Raw genomic sequence first — 20,433 nt, forward strand, 5'->3', positions numbered from 1 at the left:
CTGCCAAAGATTTCTTTTAATTCTTTTAAGTTTTTAGGCAGAATTAGTTGACAAAGCTTAAATAATTGTTGTTTGCAATGTTCACAAGGATAATGAAAATGATGCGTAAAGGAAAAGCAGTGTCCTCTGTTTTACAGTCTTTCTACAATGTTATTAACAATATAATTAGTCCTAAAGTCACAGTCTTAAATTAAAGTTTGCAATATTAGTTTGTGTACCTATAACCTGTATATACATGTACATGTACATTACCTTTAGTTGTCACTGAGATATTTTATTTTATTTTTTAAATTGATGCTTTAAGAATGCCTTAAGTTATGGAGACAATAAATACAGACAGTAACGTAAGTCATTTTGCAATTTATTATTGCAGTTTGAAATAACTGTTTGACATGCTTATTTTAAAATTAAATCTTGACCTGTGATGGCAAAGCTCAATTTTTAGCAGTCATTACTCCAATCTACTAAGAAGACAAAGTGTCACGTAATCCTTAAGAAATCATTCTAATATGCTAATTTGGTACTCAAGAAACGTGTCTTACCATTAGAAGAGTTGAAAACGCTTGTGAAATTTCCTGAAGTTTGGGCATCGCAGTTCAGTGTGTTTTTTCAGTCGCTGTATAGAAGTATTGAGTGCACTTGCATTTCTTTCAAGTCACTTTACACAATTAAAGTCAAATTTTGGCTTTAAAAATGGCTAGAAAGATACACTTTTCCTAAGAAAAGTCATCAGTCTGTTTTTGCGGAGATGAAGGCTATTCCATGCTCTACTGACTTCAAAGAATAAAACAACCTGAGAAGTCTGATCGTGAGACCCACAAACCAATCACACCTACGGGAAGTGCTGCAGAAGGCAGGGAACTGAAGATCAAAGAATAAATAAATAAAATAATGTATTTCTTTATATTTAATAATGAAAATACAATCGGTTGCTGCATGCATAATAATTATAAAAGTATTAGCAAAATGCTGTTTAATATAGTCTTGGAGTATAGCACGTCACATCGCAGGACATGTCCACTTGTCAACTAGCCATTAATGTCTCACGATATGTTATAGAGCGAGAAAACAGCATGGTTATTTTTAACACTCGAATAAGGGTTAAACTAAAGACACCACGACTAAATACAAATATCAGAGATGCTGATACGACAGCGAGTCAGAAGTAATATGTTTCCTGTGTGAGTGACTGAAGGAAATCATTTGAACATGACCACAATAATAATCAACCTCATTTAAACTCATTACCCTCCTGGTGAGTGTTTTACTCTACTACTGAGCCAATGCAGCTCTCTCTCTCTCTCTCTCTCTCTCTCTCTCTCTCACACACACACACACACACACACACACACACACAAAGATAGAAAACAAGGGAAAGGGGTCTTTTTAATATTGCTCTCATATCTGTGTGTTTTATTTTGAACATCAGAGCTAATTCAGTGTCTTGTTGCATGAGATGACAGACAAACTTTACATGTCTTAGTGTTTCAGGACTACATTACAGGAATCAAGTGAAATGATAAATGTTAGAGAACAACAAGACCAGCTAGCCATATCTTAGAAATGAGGCTGAGTAAATGACAGAATTTTCATTTTTGGTGAACTATCCCTTTAACTCAGCTGTGCAAAGGTGCCTAAAGAGACTTGTATAGACATACATTCTCTCACACACACTATCAGTAGGTTGGCATGACCCAAAAAGCAGTTTGTGCATCAGTAACTGAACATGAAACATGGCAGAGGATTTGTTCTCTGAATAATTGATGTTACATGGTCTCTCTGTCCCTCTTTCACTCACTTTCTCTTTTTGTATTTGTGACTATGTGTCTTTGTAATGTTCTGGAATTTTCGCATGTTAATCTTGGCGGTGCCATTGGTCACATCTCACTAAATATGCATGAATAAAATTTGAAATGTGAAACGATTAAGTGTCTACTACAAGTAAATCATTATTCTATTTCAGACATGCCATTCTATTCTATTTTGGTCCTTTTATAGACATTGCATTCTGTTTTATTCTATTCTTTTTCAGATGTGTCATTCTATTCTATTTTGCTCATTCTATTCTAATTTTTTTCTGTTCTATTTTGGTCTTTCTATGTTATTCTATTCTATTTGGATCTATCTATTCAAATTGTATTCTGTTTTATTCTATTCTATTTCAGTCGTGTCATTCTATTCTATTTTCTCATTCTATTCTAATTCTTTTCTGGTCTATTTTGTTCTTCTATTTTATTCTATTTTGTTTTTTTCTATTCAGTTCTATTTCAGACATGCCATTCCATTCTATTTTGGTCCTTCTATAGACATTGCATTCTGTTTTATTCTATTCTTTTTCAGTTGTGTCATTCGATTCTTTTTTGCTCATTCTATTCTAATTTTTTTCTGTTCTATTTTGATCTTTCTATTCAAATTTTATTCTGTTTTATTCTATTCTAATTCTTTTCTGGTCTATTTTGGTCAATCTCTTTTTCTATTCTGTTTTATTCTATTCTTTTTCAGTCGTGTCAGTCTATTCTTTTTTGGTCATTCTATTCTAATTCTTTTCTGGTCTATTTTGGTCATTCTATTTTATTCTATTCTGTTTTTTTCTATTCAGTTCTATTTCAGACATGCCATTCTATTCTATTTTGGTCCTTTGATAGACATTGCATTCTATTTTATTCTATTCTTTTTCAGTCGTGTCATTCTATTCTATTTTGCTCATTCTATTCTAATTTTTTTCTGTTTTATTTTGATCTTTCTATTCAAATTTTATTCTGTTTTAATCTATTCTATTTCAGTTGTGTCATTCTATTCTATTTTGGTCATCCTTTTCTAATTCTTTTCTGTTCTATTTTGGTCTATGTTATTCTATTTTGTTTTTTTTCTATTGAGTTCTATTTCAGACATGCCATTCTATTCTATTTTGGTCCTTCGATAGACATTGCATTCTATTTTATTCTATTATTTTTCAGTCGTGTCATTCTATTCTATTTTGGTCATTCCATTCTAATTATTTTCTGGTCTATTTTGGTCATTCTATTTTATTCTATTCTGTTTTTTCTATTCAGTTCTATTTCAGACATGCCATTCTATTCTATTTTGGTCCTTCTATAGACATTGCATTCTGTTTTATTCTATTCTATTTCAGTCATGTCATTCTATTCTGTTTTGGTCCTATACAAAATATTTTCTGTTCTATGTTGGTCATTCTATTTTATTATATTTTGGACCTTCTGCTCAAACTCTATTCTGTTTCATTCATGTCACTTTATTCTATTTTGGTCATTCTTGTCTTTTCTGTTTTGCTCAATCTATTTTATTATATTCTAAACTTTTCTATTCTATTCTATTTCAGTCATGCCTTTATATTCAAACTTGGTCCTTCTATTCTAATTATAATCTTTTCTATTTTGGTCATTCTATTCTATTCTGTTCTATTATACTCTATTTTAGTCATGTCTTCTGTTCTATTTTGGTCATTCTTGTCTCATTCTTTTCTGTTAAAGTTTGGTCATTCTATTTTATTCTATTCTGTTCTATTTCAGTTGTGTCATTCTGTTCCATTTTTGGTCATTCTGTTCTAATTATTTTCTATTATGTTTTGGTCATTCTGTTCTATTATGTTCTATTCTATTTCATTCATGACATAATGGCATAATTCTATTCTGTACTCTTTTGATCCCTCTATTCTGTTCTATGTCCCCCCCCCCCCCCCAATCATGCCATTGTATAATAATGTATTTTGGTCCTTGTATTCTAATTCTATTCTGTTCTATTTTTATCATTGTAGTTCTATTTTGGTCATTCTAATTCAGTCATGTCGTTCTATTCTTTTTTGGTTATTCTATTCTGTTTCTGTTCTGTTCTATTTTGGTCATTCTTTTTCAGTCATGTCATTCTATTCTATTTTGGATTTTGTATTCTAATTCTGTTTTGTTCTATTTTTGCCATTCTATTTCAGCCATTCTATTCTGTATTTGGTCATTCTATTCTTATTCTGTTCTGTTCTATTTTGGCTATTCTATTCTATTCTATTCTATTCATTCTGACAACTTTACCCTCTGCTATGTATTTAAAATGTCCATTCCCATACAGCAGCACTCAGATGAGTTACATAACGTCATGAACACTCATCTATTGTGAGGATGCTTTTATGTGTAAAGATATACTACTTAGATTACTTTTTTTCTCATTGTTTATTTGTGGTTGATTACGCACTTGATGTCTAGTGTATAATGACTCAACTCGGCTGAAAGCGTGGAGAGAGCTGGAGCGCTTTTCTGCGGTGATAGTTGTGGTTACTGATGTCATATTGGAAAAGAATGAAGAGAGGGAGGGTGGAGAGAGAGGGAAATCTTGAGACTGTCGCGTCGAAGGGTCGTCCACTAACAGCAGAAGTTTACCGGGTGTCAGTCCGCCGCGCGTGAGGAGCCTCGAGCGCAACATTACTGCCGTTCTGTTGTCAAGTAAGTGCACTTGTTTAAGATCTAAAGGGCCGTTCACACAGGATGCGTTCTTACGTTCAGTCTGCGCTGTTTTTAATTGTCTATGTACACATGCGTCATACGGACGTCTTTGTCTGTTGCGTCGCGTCTTATTGTTAATTCAGCATACTGTAAAACAGTTCATCTTATGAAAACGCGTCTCGCGTCTATTCTGTTGCGCTCCGTCCAGCTGTTTGTGAACACAAGAACGCGTCCTGTGTTAACACCCCCCGTGATACTTATTAAGTTTGAAAATTATATTTCAAATGATATTTGTTATATTTTAACATTGAATGTTTTTGTGGAAGACAGAGCAATATGTTTTTAAAAAAATGATACATTTTAGTAAGAAATTGAACCATGTTGAAGAATTGTCGGAATCTTGAAAGGAAGGAAAGAATTCTAATGGAATTTAAACTGAATTTGAAACCGATTTTAATAAAGAATAATCCTCTGATAACCAAATAAGATCCCACTAAATAAACTGAATTCCTTTTTTTTTCTCTCCAATGTATTTTTTCTTTCTTTCTGACTTTTAGTTATAAGAACATTCTTTTTATGTTTTGTTAACGTCCATACAATATTTCCCAGAGAGAGAGAGAGAGAGAGAGAGAGAGAGTGTGTGTGTGTGAGTGTGTGTGTGTGTGTGTTTTAGTTTTCTTTTTACTGAAAGCCTATTTATTTTATTTTATTTTATTTTATAATATAGGCTATTTATTTAAGTATTCAGACTTGACTTCTTTCTCACGCCTTTTAATTTCTCTCCTGCCTTCAGGCTCTCACCACACTCAAACATGGACTCAAATGTGGTGGAAATATTTAAAGAGGAAAAGTGCCAGTCCATACTAGATGACTGCGGACTCAACGCGTCTCTGGCGGGTGACACTGACGCGCGTAATAACGCGACGCTCAGTGGTGGTTTGACGCATGAGGGCATGTCACCGTTGATTCCGGTCATCACGGCAGTTTACTCGATGGTGTTCGTGGTAGGGCTCGTAGGAAACTGCCTCGTTATGTACGTCATTATCAGGTACAGTTTTCAATTCTGTTTTCCTGACAAGCAGCATCCCTAATAAGTGATTTTCTTCAACTTATGGGCACTTTAGGACTTTTAGAAAGGAAACTCCCTTAAAGGGATAGTTCACCCAAAAATGAAAATTCTCTCATTATTTACCCTCATACCATCCCAGATGTGTATGACTTTGTTTATTCTGCTGAACACAAATGAAGATTTTTAGAAACATATCTCAACTCTGTAGGTCCATACAATGCAAATTAAAGGTGACCAGAACGTTGAAGCTCCAAAAGTCACATATTGAAGTAATCCATCAAACTCCAGTGGTTTAATCCATGTCTTCAGAAGTGATATGATAGGTCTGGGTGAGAAACAGATCAATAATTAAGTCCTTGTTTACTATAAATTCTCCTATCTGCCCAGTAGGTGGCAATATGCACGAAGAATGTGAATCACTAAAAACAAAAGAAGAAGAATGTGGAAGTAAATATTTATAATAAAATACTGAATATTGATCTGTTTCTCACCCACACCTATCATATCACTTCTGGAGACATGGAATAAACCACTCGAGTCATTAGGATTACCTTTATGCTGCCTTTATGTGCTTTTTGGAACTTCAAAGTTCTGGCCACCATTCACTTGTTTTATATGAACCTACAGAGCTGAAATATTCTTCTAAAAATCTTAATTTGTGTTCTGCAGAAGAAAGAAAGTCATACACACCTGAGATGTCACGAGAGTGAGTAAATGATGAGAGAATTTTCATTTGTGGGTGAACTAACCCTTTAAAACATTAACTCACACTCTCACTAGGTTAGTGAATTTGTCTACTAACAGTGCCCAACATACATGCATCACTTATGTAATATTTTATGTAATATTTCCCCACATCTCATATTGATATTGTTTAATAACATTTTAAACATTAATGGAATAAAAATCATAAGACAATTACAGAATTGTCACTCTGTAAAGCTCATTGGATAGCTATAGCATTTTGTTCTTAATACTCACAATGAAATAATATTTCGTACTTTTTGCCGATTTGGACAAAGTTACAACTTGATTGGAAAATAACACACAAAATATTTGATCTCAAGCATGCTCGTCACTGACACTGTTGTCTGCTTGGTTAACAAGCACACTAAATTCTGTTATACATTGTGAAAAAACACTTTACAATAAGGTTATATTTGTTTACATTAGTTACGTAATTCATTAGGTATCATGAACTAACAATGAAAAATGATTTTTAACAGGATGCATCAATCTTGGGTAATGTATGTTAACTGATCAATATACTATTGTTCATTATTTGTTCATATTAGTTCACAATGCATTAGATAATGTTAACATATACAACCTTTAATGTACAAATGTATTATAATATGTAGAAATGAACATTAACGAAGATTAATAAATGCTTTAAAATTATTGTTTACTGTTATAAGCAACTTTTGCATTAACTGATGTTAACAAATGCAACCTTATTGTAAAGTGCTACCAAAATGATTATAAATCAATTTTACACAATAAATATTGACTTTTTTTTTTTTTGGGGCTACTGAAAAGTTGCAAAAAATAAACGAAGGCAGAGTAAAATTTTCGAAAAGTTTGAATGTGACCATCATCAAGCAAAAAGAAACATTTTGAAAAATTAGTTTGAATAAAAATCAACAATAATCAACAAAATTATTCATTTTTATAATACAAAATTGTCCAAAGTTGAAGAAACAGCCTTAAACAGTTACCTGAAATACAAGTCATCACATAGTATACCATAAAAAAAAATAAAAAAAATCCCAAGTTATTTCTTTATAATTATTTATTTATTGCTGGGTTTTTTATTTTTTTAATATGCTACCAGATATCCACCCAGTGAAGACAAGAGCTTTAACCTGCCACATTTACATTTCCTCTCTTTCAATCCTTCCCTGTTTTAAGTGTCTGTTTTAAGCTACCTATATGTAGACCAGTATTATGATGACAGATTCTTTGACATCTCATTTTTTCTCCCAAAAGATTTCCCTTTTCATTACACAGATGAAAGTCAGGATGAATTTCCCCCTTTTTTATTATTAATTTCAGTGACTTAAAGATTACAGATTTGTCTTGTCTTGAAAAATATGAATAAAAGGCTTAGCTTTAACGTGAGTGGTCATAAGCTAGTGCTGCTTAAAGGATTTGTGAGATGTATGTTTGTATACATGTAGTGTTAGCCTGCTGTACATCAGCCAACATGCAGTCTTACACATTTGTGTGGAGTTAATTACGATTTCATGCCGTGATTCTCTAGCCTGTAAGTCTCTGAATGCTGACTCAGTGATGTTTAATAGCACTGCTGTAGTTCCCTGCAGCTAGAACTCTATTTATGTCACTAGCGTCGGATAAATCAAAACTCTGCAAGTGTGCGTGTGAGGAGTGGATGGGAGCTGCGGCGATAAGAGAGATGGATGGGAAATACCAGAATGGGGTGCGTGTGCCCAAAGAAAATTTTTTAGTAACACTTTCTATGAAGCATATATTTATAATGCATTGTAGAGGCATTATACATGCATAATACTGCATTCATAATGTCTCATAATGCACTTTATAATAAGTTGTCTTCTCATAAATAATCATAACAACAGTTATGGTACATTATAAGACTTCCCCTATTCATTGTTATACTTTTTTTTTTCCTCATCCCCTTTTCTCCCAATTTGGAATGCTCAGTTCCCACTACTTAGTAGGTCCTCGTGGTGGCGTAGATACTCACCTCAATCCGGGTGGTGGAGGACAAGTCTCAGTTGCCTCCGCTTCTGAGACCGTCAGTCCACGCATATTATCACGTGACTTGTCGTGCATGACACCGCAGAGACTCACAGCATGTGGAGGCTCATGCTACTCTCCGCGATCCACGCACAACTTACCACGCGCCCCATTGAGAGCGAGAACCACTAATCGCAACCACGAGGAGGTTACCCCATGTGACTCTACACTCCCTAGCAACCGGGCCAATTTGGTTGCTTAGGAGACCTGGCTGGAGTCACTCAGCACACCCTGGATTTGAACTCGTGACTCCAGGGGTGATAGTCAGTGTCAATACTCGCTGAGCTACCCAGGCCCATTCATAGTTATACTTAAGAGTATAATGCATTATAACACAAGCCACATCCAGTTTTAACACAGCAGAAGTTAAGAAAGTTAATCGTATAAGTGCCGTACAGTATAAACAGTCAAAAGGCTTTATGACGTGATTATATTATAAGTTGTCTTTGCCTGCTTTAAGTAAAGTTACAAAAGCAAAATCTTCTCATAACCAGCCATAGCATAAACTTGTAACACACAATACATTACAAGTCAAACTTATACAGTGGAAGTTATTTATAAAATAAGACTCCAAATGAGATTCACAAATATTAAATTTGATTAAATAGAGTTCAGTATAGAAAAGAATATAGTTTGATTTTTTTTTTTTTTTATTCTTAGGTGTGTTTACACCCTGGAAGATTGGCTACATGTGTGATCAACATTACATATTTAGAGTTTCTGATATATTTTAACCTTGTAGCTTTACAAGTATTTTTCGTAATATCTCAAAATTTACATTACGTTATTTTGTATTTTGTGCAAGTGTAATGTATACAATTTCCAGCATGAGTTGTAATGTCTTATAACCAATTAAAAAATATCTTATGGATGTTTATAAGACATTGCTTTTGTCACTTTACTTAAAGCATGCCTATCATATATATTACAAATATACAGCATCTAATACATTATAACTTTTGCAGATAAAATTTGGATGTTATTGGTGTTATAATGCATTATACTCTAAGGTATAACAATTAATAGGTCAGTATTATAATTGTGGTTACAATTATTTGACATATTATAAGATGTATTATTAGACATTACTAATGCATTATAATGACTTTACAGTATAGTGCATTATAAATGTGGGCTTCATAGAAAGTGTTTCCAAATATTATTGCTCACTCTTTCATAATGAGACCTAACAGAGTTCACTGTGTGTCAACTTAGTCTCAGATGATTCTTCTTGCATTCCTTAAGAGAAAACCAAAAACTCTTGATAGACAGTTTAAGCATAGAGCTCAGACTGGACATTATAGCCTAGATAATTTGATCTTGGAAAAATCTGATGATAAACGTTTCATGTGTTCATATTTAAATTGCAGACTTTTAATTGCAGACTTTGGTATCTTGGCAAATCTGACAACAGACAATGTTGAGATCTGTTCTGAAACTATAGACGAGACACATGCGAGATTAATAGGGTCTTTTTCTCAGAAGAAGCCGGAGACTTCAGTAAAAGCCTCAATTTGCTCTCCATTTAATTTTACAACTTCGTTGCCATGGCAACATAACACCGTAAAACCTAAAACAACCTTAAAAATGACTATGTATGGAATAATACATGAGCTTTAACAGAGGAATGAATGTAAGTGCTTTTATGAAATTATAAGCTTCACATTTCTGCCTTTAAAGGGATAGTTCACCCCAAAATGAAAATTCTCTCATCATTTACTCACCCTCATGCCATCCCAGATGTGTATGACTTTCTGTCATCTGCTGAATTCAAATGAAGATTTTTAGACACATATCTCAGCTCTGTAGATCCATACAATGCAAGTGAATGGTGACCAGTACTTAGTAGCTCCAATAATTATGGAAAGTAATCCATACAACTCCAGTGGTTTAATCCATGTCTACAGAAGCGATATAGTAGCTGTGGGTGAGAAACAGATCAAAATGTAAGTCCTTTTTAACTTTAAATCTCCACTTTCACTTTTACATCTGAAAGTCACATGTGGTGCCTGTTTAGTTGAACTTTCATAGCTGAAAGTGAAAGTTAAAGTGGAGATTGACAGGAAAAAACCTATTATATTGCTTCTGAAGACATGGATTTAAACACTGGAATTGTATGGATTACGTTCTCTGTTTCATTTATGTGATTTTTGGAGCTACAGAAGTCTGGTCACCATTCACTTGCATTGTATGGACCTACAGAGCTGACATATTCTTCTCAAAATCTTTGTTTGTGTTCTGCTGAAGAAATAAAGTCATACACATCTAGGATGGCACGAGGGTGAGTAAGTGATGAGAGAATTTTCAATTTTGGGTGAACTATCCCTTTAAAGCCTCCAAAAATTGTCCCCATTTACTTCCATTGTAAGTGCTTCACTACAACCTCGAGTTTTGGGACGAGTCCAAAATATAATTTGTGGTAATTGACATTATGCCACAAATGCTGTTGATTGAGCTTATCTTGTACTGAACCCAGAATATTCCTTTAAAAGTACATTAAAAAGTGATGGGTTTTTTCTTAGCTTCTGAAATTAGGCAAACTGATAAAATCAGGAGACAGATGAGGTTTTCTCTAACTTTTTTTAGTAATGTTGATGTGCAAACTGTGCAAAGCAACCTGTTCTTTCATGAAACTGATTTAGAATGAGAGAATGAAATTCCACAAAGCAAAAATAATGTAATCCAGTATTAATAAATCTTCTTATGCTGAAGCCTGCAATCCCTAATAGCTTTTTGATCACTCCTAATACACACACAAGGTAAGAAAACAATTCCCCAACGTCCTGCATCATTGTACACACATGTAATAACTGTCCCATTTCTGTGTGCTACTCCATAAGAAAAACATCACTTGCAGCACTTTATTTTACATGAAGTGGGGCGTCTTATAAGGTCTGACATGTGGTGACCAGCCGAATATTACCCGCTTTATCACGATAATCCCGAACTTTATTGCTTGCTTGTACTCACAGAATAAATTAATCACGGTTGACTGCGAAAAGCGCATTTCTACAATGCTGTGACTGAGAATTTTCGATTTTGCACAATGCTGCAACTACGCCCCCAGGTGTCATTATAAAACCCTAAATTTCACATTTTACCACAGGTACACCAAGATGAAAACAGCCACCAACATCTACATATTCAACCTGGCATTAGCCGATGCTTTGGTCACCACCACGATGCCTTTCCAGAGCGCCGACTACCTGCTGAACTCGTGGCCGTTCGGTGAAGTCGTGTGCAAAGTCTTCATCTCCATTGACTACTACAACATGTTTACTAGTATCTTCACTCTCACTATGATGAGTGTGGATCGATATGTGGCAGTGTGCCATCCTGTTAAAGCCCTGGATTTCCGCACTCCGCTCAATGCCAAGGGCATCAATGTGGGAATATGGGTACTATCATCAGCAGCAGGAATTCCAGCCATGGTACTGGGAGGGACGCAGACTAATAATGGTATGAGTACAAATGATGCCAGTAACTTTGCTTACAGATCTTACATTATGATCTATGTAAAATCTTTTATTTATGTACCGATTGTCCATCCAGGCTTGCAGAGTCATATCCTTATTATGCTGTCTTGACAAACTTGGGCTTTTTAGATACATCCACCAAACTTGGCAAAGACCTTCAGGCTGTTCTGACTCTGGTTGCTATGTCTTATCTAACTGATTAGACTAGCCGTTTTCCTGTAGCTGACAATCAAAAATTCAATAGACTTCCATTAAAAGCTTCTATAGGAACTGAAACTCTGCATGTCTCTCTTAAACAACCGCTTAGACATCACTCAGAACGCCTTAGCCACCACTCAACAATGGCCTAACAATCATCACGTAATCACTCAGAAAACTGTAGCAACTATTTAATAACATTCTAGCAACCACTCAAAACATCTAAGCAATATCCTAGCAACCACTTAGAACACATTAGCAACTGCATAACACCCACCCAGAGAACCCTTGAAAACCACCTTGCAATGCCCTAGCAACTTCTTAGAAAACCTTAGTAGCCATATACCAACAGTCAGGACACCTAAGCAACTTTCTAGCAACCACTTAAAAAACCTTAAGGGCGATTTACAGTATGCTTCTGTGTCAAACCTAGGACATCGGCTCCGCATAGTGGCCAACGTGGTGGTTTGCATTAATTGTTGTGTTTGCGTCATTCTTTGAGAATAGTCCCTGTGTCAGATGGTCGCTTACCACATCCTCCACAGTTTTAGCAATAAATGCTTTGAGAGTTATTAATAATAATAATAATAATAATAATAATAATATATATATATATATATATATATATATATATATATATATATATATATATATATATCCTTTCTTAAATGAGAACTTTTCTGACCCATGACTTATAAAAATATATTTATTTTCATCTCTTAGATTTTTTTTTTTGATCTTCATCTATACATTTGTATTGGTTTATATGTATATATATATATATATATATATATATATATATATATATATATATATATATATATATATATATTTTATTTTATTTTTTTTTTTTTTATTAAAGGTGCTGTAAGCGATTTTTTTCATGGAAAGGTATGCAAAAACTGTTCCTACTCCCTGAAAGATATTAATGAAATAAGTGTCCTGAGATATCTCACCATTCTCTGTGACAGCACTAGACTCTGTAAACAGCCAACAAAAATGTGTCCGCGGGCCGCGGTCTCTGACGCTTTCAGTCTGTAAATAATTGTTCGCGTATTCATAGTATCTCGTAGTATTGTAGTTGCAGCGAATTATTGAGGCTTAAATGCGATTTGTTGTCAGTTTAGGGCGCTATTTTGCTGCTGTTGTTTTGGACAACCGTTTCTGCTCGTGTCGGTCTCAATAAAGCTAGTTTGGTATCGTTGGAGGGCGGGGTTTTGGACAGAGGGGGCATGGCTAATCCAACGGCTCAGCTTGTGGAAATTCTAGAACGGCCAAAATCGCTTACAGCACCTTTAACTTTATTTTATTTATGTGTTATTTTTCCTTTACCTGTACTTCTTGTCTTTATCAGTGATTGTTTTCAGTTTGTTTGATCTGTGTAATTTTGTACATCTTATTGAACATTTACTGTATATCGAACCTTCTGTTTTTCAATAAAAAAAAATCCACAGTTTTAGATAGGAATGTCCTGATACCGATACTGGTATCGTGCTCGTAAAAATGATCCGATACCAAAAAACGATACCATCTGACGTACTAATGTCATTATGTAAACATTCAGCCCACAAATTAAAATCACTTTACGTCCTAGTGCGATTATTTAACCGCAAAAGCTGCAATTTAATGAGATAAATATATAGTTTACATATGCCGCGCGCTTCAAATGTGAGCACCTGTGAATGTGTTGAGACAGTGTTGTGCTGACGCCGGCTGCTCAAACCTTTTAAAGCTCCTCCAAGGCTTTTACAGGGCAAACACCATCATGAGCATCACACGCTCTGTTTGTAGCAGATGACAGTAAACAGAGTACAAATTCACATTGTAGCACGAGGCATATACAAAGCACATACTTATTTAATTAAATAGCAGCCTTTTGTGGTTTAATAATCACTTTGAGTCACGTAGTGCGACTGGCTTTTCCGGACTGAAAAGCTATTGTCACAACACAGAAACACTTCAAAATAAAAGCTCAATGAAAAATCAAAGCTCAATTTATATGAAAAACAGTATGACAGAAATATATCTCTACTGTAATATTCACTGTACTACTACTACTACTACTACTAATAATAATAATAATAAATCAATAGTAATTATATTATATTTAATCAATATCTCACAGGTATCAGACTCGGCTAGTACCAAAATTAAGTATCTATACTCGTACTAGTTCTCAAAAAAATGGTATCGCGACATCCCTAGTTTTAGCATAATGTGTGGACTTTTCAGACAGTCCCTTACCACACCCTCCACAGTATTAGCACATTTTAGCATAATGTGTGGACTTTTTAGACGGTCCCTTACCACACCCTCCACAGTATTAGCACGTTTTAGCACAATGTGTGAACTTTTTAGACGGTCCCTTACCACACCCTCCACAGTATTAGCATGTTTTAGCACAATGTGTGGACTTTTCAGACGGTCCCTTACCACACCCTCCACAGTATTAACATGTTTTGCACAATGTGTGGACTTTTCAGACAGTCCCTTACCAAACCATCCACAGTAGTAGCATGTTTTAGCACAATGTGTGGACTTTTCAGATGGTCCCTTACCACACCCTCCACAGTATTAGCACATTTTAGCATAATGTGTGGACTTTTTAGACGGTCCCTTGCCACACCCTCCACAGTATTAGCATGTTTTAGCACAATGTGTGGACTTTGCAGACGGTCCCTTACCAAACCATCCACAGTAGTAGCATGTTTTAGCACAATGTGTGGACTTTTCAGATGGTCCCTTACCACACCCTCCACAGTATTAACATGTTTTAGCACAATGTGTGGACTTTTCAGACGGTCCCTTACCACACCCTCCACAGTATTAGCATGTTTTAGCACAATGTGTGGACTTTTCAGATGGTCCCTTACCACACCCTCCACAGTATTAACATGTTTTAGCACAATGTGTGGACTTTTCAGATGGTCCCTTACCACACCCTCCACAGTATTAACATGTTTTAGCACAATATGTGGACTTTTCAGACGGTTCCTTACCACACCCTCCACAGTATTAACATGTTTTAGCATAATGTGTGGACTTTTCAGACGGTCCCTTACCACACCCTCCACAGCATTAACATATTTTAGCACAATGTGTGGACTTTTCAGATGGTCCCTTACCACACCCTCCACAGTATTAGTATGTTTTAGCACAATGTGTGGACTTTTCAGATAGCCCCCCAACTTCTATCAATATTAAGTTAACGATCTGGAGTGATTTCGCCGTTTTCACGCGTCTGACTAGCTTAAATACAGGACAAATCGCATCCCGTATTGATTCGATAAGGGCACATGATTTCATCTTTAAATATGGGACGATCCTGTATTTTATGGGACGGGTGGCTAGCCTTCATAGCCTACGCCCATAGGTTTGACACAGAAGTATAAATTGGCCTTTAGTAACTGCCTAGAAACTGCTCAGAACACCTTAGCAACTATTTAGCAGCATGTAATGTTTCAAACTACATAATGCCTAAATACTTCAAATCTTTCTTCAAACTGTCTATTAAAACTACATAAGGCCTATATCACCTTCAAACTTCAAATCTCTCTTCTACCTGTCTACATATTCAAGAGAGCTAGAGTAGACAGTTTGAAGAGAGATTTGAAGGTTATATGCTTTATGTAGATTGAGTAGACAGTTTGAAGGCCTATATAGCCTTTAAACTTCAAATCTCTTCAAACTAGTCTTCAGACTGTGTTATTTAAACATTCATACAAGGCTTTGTCACACCACTATTCAAAGTTTGATGTGATGATGCTTTTTTTTTTTTCTACTCTGTACTCTTTTATTCCTAATTTTCTTCAATTTCTTTTCTCAGGCACCACTGAATGCGCCCTCCAGTTCCCTGATCCATATGAATACTGGGACACCCTCATGAAGATTTGCGTCTTCGTTTTTGCTTTCGTTGCGCCTGTCCTCATCATCAGCGTCTGCTACTCGCTCATGCTGCTCCGTCTACGCAGTGTCCGTTTACTCTCAGGCTCTCGAGAGAAAGACCGCAACCTTCGTCGTATCACTCGTCTCGTCCTCGTGGTCGTAGCTGCCTTCATCATCTGCTGGACACCCATTCACATATTCATCTTACTCAAAGCCCTAGTAGCTATTCCGGAGACGACATCCGTCATGGCTGCCTACTTCCTGTGCGTCGCGCTGGGTTACACCAACAGCAGCCTGAACCCTGTTCTTTACGCATTCCTGGATGAGAACTTCAAGAGATGTTTCAGGGACTTTTGTTTACCCGTGAGAGGACGAGCTGGAGGTGGCTTGGGGGTTATTGGAGGAAGGGTCATGGCATCCAGGGAACTTCCCCAGACTGCAGAGACTCCACCCAGAGCAGCAAAGCCGGCATGACTAGCCGTGGAACTGTCTTCCATAACGCAGACCGGGAAGGAGGACTCCAACACATTAGGATTGACGCAGGTTTCTTCTGCGCTTTGATCATGGTGCATCCAAGGGCACAGGGACGATGTAAAAAGTGAGGGGGACACATTATCATCTTTTTTGGGGCTGAGGAAAAAAAGGAAAGGCTTAAATATAGAATAAAAGATTGTCAGAGCTGTGGCATAGTGAGTAGTGAATGGGCTTGCAACACGTACAGTGCTCACGGGGATGCAAGTTTGAATCCTGCTCCCCATCTCCTGTCACGACTTTCGTGTAAATTAAAGGCAAAAAAATTAAAAAAGGCCCATAAAAGCAATTTTAAAAACCTAAAACCACAGCTGCATCTTTCCAAAATAGAAAATGATTAGGGCTGTCAATCGGTTAAATTGACATTAATCAAATTATTTACATGATGTGCAGATTAATTAATTGAATGAATCGCATGTATCAGTATTTACCAGAAAGGCCCCCAAATAAAGATTATTTAGTATATAATAATTAAAATTAAAATACATATTACAAAATAAAATACAAACCTGTAAATGAGCATAATATGGGCTCTTTAAGAGCAATAGCGCTATGCCATAAGTCATGAGCGCAAAGTAAGTGGGCATAGCCATGACGTTTTGGTATTTTCGTGCAAGCATGCGCTAAGTCTAGGCGCAAATGGGTTTGGGTGAAATCGCACGCAAAGTACTAATGGGCTGGGTCAAGTGCAATTTAATTCTGAGGTTCTTCTCCGGTTATTGCACCGTCTGCCTCCTATTTTATACTGTAGTCCATTCCCTGTAAAGCACCAGCGATATAAACAAATACAGCACATTCATAAGAAGTTGATAGTATAAATGGACTATGCATTGAATTAGAAGAATAGAAATGTGGACTTACATTATTTTGTGCATTAACTACATCCTTGTTGAATTGTTAAATTAAAACTGCATTTCAAACTAAAGGAAAATATAATCAAAAAACAATGTGGTCAAAAACATCATACCAAATCCAAACATTTTACCCTCTCCAACTTCTTCCATCGGCCTCTTTTGCAGTGACTTAAAAGTCACTCTACGACAACAGGTGGAAAAATACCAATAAAAATTAGATCATACTGTAAGTACAATTGTAAATATAAAAATTATAATAATAATAATTGAAAAATAAACCATGACCTGGTTTGAAAATGTTGTTTCATAAAACGGCTACAACAGTTATCGTCAGGGACATAATTTGGTGTTCCACTATATTTTCAGAGTTTGGACATAGACTTTATTACCACCTGCTGGTGGAATCTCCAAACTGCAAATGTAAGAACTGAGTTTAGACTTTGCACTAAAAACAGACCTGCTTTTAGCGCAATGTTAAAATATTTTCTCAGGAAAATAGCAAATTACAATACAGTACACCCAGAGTTAGTGCGCATACACCCATAGAGAGCACAAACGCTCACCCATGCTCACTTGCACCCCATGTATGGTATTACCTTTCAGTAATAAAACTAATTGGGGACCATCGTTAATGCTCAGATAAGCTCTTCTGAGGCCGATTCTCTGATGCATTTTATTAATATATAGATGTAGCGATTTGAATCATATTTTAAAAACAACTGCAATGACAAACTATCAGAAAGTGTCCTACTTTACCTGTATTCACCCTAAAACTTGGTGCAGTGAGACAGGCTGACAACCAATGACTAATAACAGCAGGACAGAGAAGTTATTTACTGGTTTTACATCCATTCATTTCTGCTTACCTATGCTTGCTCAGATGAGTGATTCACATACATTAGTTCTGGGCAGTACAAGGATCTGTGTTGAAGAAGCATTTCTCTTTTCGCTGAAGAAAAGGATTTAAAAAGAGTGAACGAAGCTGGTCATTTGTAAAGTGAACTTGTAAATAATGTATGTCTCAGGAAATTAGAGTAGTGCGGTCTGTGTTTATTTGAATCTAATTAGTGGAAATATTCTGTACTTCCTCATTTGTGCAGCTATCCACTTTCATGTCTCTTGACCCAGCAAGTTAACTACAGTTAATTCTGGTTCATCTGTCTATGTCTAATTGACTAATGGTGGAAAGGCAAAAGACTGAATCATGTCGTGTTTCTCTAACAAAACACGTAGACTACACAAATCGACACACAGATTTTGCCTGACACTAATGTGCCCCCCAGGGCTGTAGGTTCATACACGGAAACATAGCAATTGCATGACTGCTAGTAAACTGCTCATAATCTGGGTGTTCCTCTGTTGGATTGTGCAAATCCTAAATACTAATGAATTTTCTCTACTTCATTGCATACTTTGAGCTTATATCTTAATACTCTTGGCATTGTGATGGCCTTTCTGCATGGGTTTTATGGAACTATCAAAAACAACACTTGAGTTAAAATGATGCACAGTTACTGTACATTAAATGTCCTGCTTGTGCTGATTTGAAGAGATTTACAGATGTTGTACTGTATGTTCATATCACTACCATAAAAACAAAATATATGTTATGTAAATGTATATACGCATTTGTTTCTCTGGTGGACAGAGAGTGTTTTGTACTGTATGTTTTCTGCTGAATTTCCTATAGCCTTCATGTAAATAGTTGCTTGAAATATGTGGAATATCATTATTATTTTTATCCTTTCCTGTCTGTATTATACGCCTTAAATCTCAACCAATTCTTATGTAATGGAGAACTGGAACCAATGTGATTACAAATGAATTTATGGCTATTCTGATTGTTGTGAGGGGTATGCGAGAGTGTGCATTTGAGCTTAAAGGTGTTTCTGAATAAGTACGATTGTGTTTGTCCATGGACTTTTGTTTTGTGTATTTGTGTGTATGCCTTCTCAGACTTGCAACCTGCTTTCTCTGTGCTGTACGTAAATATCTGTGAGTGAGTGCTCTGCTATTAAAATTGTTAAGAGGACATGAAAGTGTGAATTACTGTAAATGTGAATTCAAATTAGTCTACTATCACAGGAGTTGTTAGTTCTCTAATTAACATCTGCTCAGTCAACATGTGAACACACCTGAATGCAGATCCTTTAAAAACAGAAAGTTAAAACTTTTCAGCAGAGACTGTCCCAATCTGACATATGTCATAACTTGTGAGTTGATATCTTTGTTGAACAGGAGCTCTTTTCTTAATCAGTACATGTTTTTCTCTCTCTCTCTCTCTTTCAACTCCCCTCTTATTGTTGTCTGATTAGTTTATCCTTACAGTCCTTGCGTATCCTGCATCCTTGCGTGATTAAAGCAACCCCCATCAATCTGGAGTATACCTGCTGCAACTATGATTTAAAAAATACTTCATTAGTACACTATACCTATTTGATCATATAAACGAGCAGCCTGGTGTATTGGGGTCCTGAATGCATGATCAATTGGCGAAGAGCTCCCCCTAGCTTTGAGATCTGTTGCCTTCAACATCGTTACTAAAGAGGATTAATTAGCAGTTATTTTATTAGTTTAGTTTTGTGTACTACTGTTAAACTATTGTACCCCCTTTTACATATTTTTAGCATGTTCTATAGAAACATGCATATAGTACTTTATTCATGCATTTACATACTTTGTTATGATGACTTATATTGCAAAGCTATAAAACAATCATTATTGTTGTACAGAGTCATATTGTGTACACATGTGCATTCCAACATTTTAATGTGACTTATATATTCCTGGTTTAATTCAAGTTAAAGAGACAGTTCACCCAAAAATGAAAATTCTCTCATCATTTATTCACCCTCATGCCATCCCAGATGTGTTTGACTCTCTTTCTTCTGCTGAACACAAATGAAGATTTTTTCAGCTCTGTAGGTCCATACAATGCAAGTGAATGGTGACCAGAACATCGAAGCTCCAAAAATCACATTAAGGCATCATAAACGTAATCCATAAGACTCCAGTGGTTAAATCCATGTCTTCAGAAATGATATGATAGGTGTGAGTGAGAAACAGATTAACATTTAACATTTGTTCTCCTCTATGCCCAGTAGGTGGCGATATGCACGAAGAATGTGAATCGCCAAAAACAAAAGAAGAACATGAAAGTAAAAGTGAAGATTTATGGTAAAAAAATTACT

The 20,433-nt window shown here is 35.7% G+C and overlaps 1 pseudogene; it reads left to right on the forward strand.

Annotated features, from left to right (window-relative positions):
• The first annotated feature begins 4,414 nt into the window (after positions 1-4,414).
• On the forward strand, positions 4,415-16,418 carry LOC127427592 (delta-type opioid receptor-like; annotated as a pseudogene).
• Positions 16,419-20,433: the final 4,015 nt, after the last annotated feature.

Source organism: Myxocyprinus asiaticus, chromosome 1, assembly GCF_019703515.2.
Source record: "Myxocyprinus asiaticus isolate MX2 ecotype Aquarium Trade chromosome 1, UBuf_Myxa_2, whole genome shotgun sequence".
Taxonomy (NCBI): domain Eukaryota; kingdom Metazoa; phylum Chordata; class Actinopteri; order Cypriniformes; family Catostomidae; genus Myxocyprinus; species Myxocyprinus asiaticus.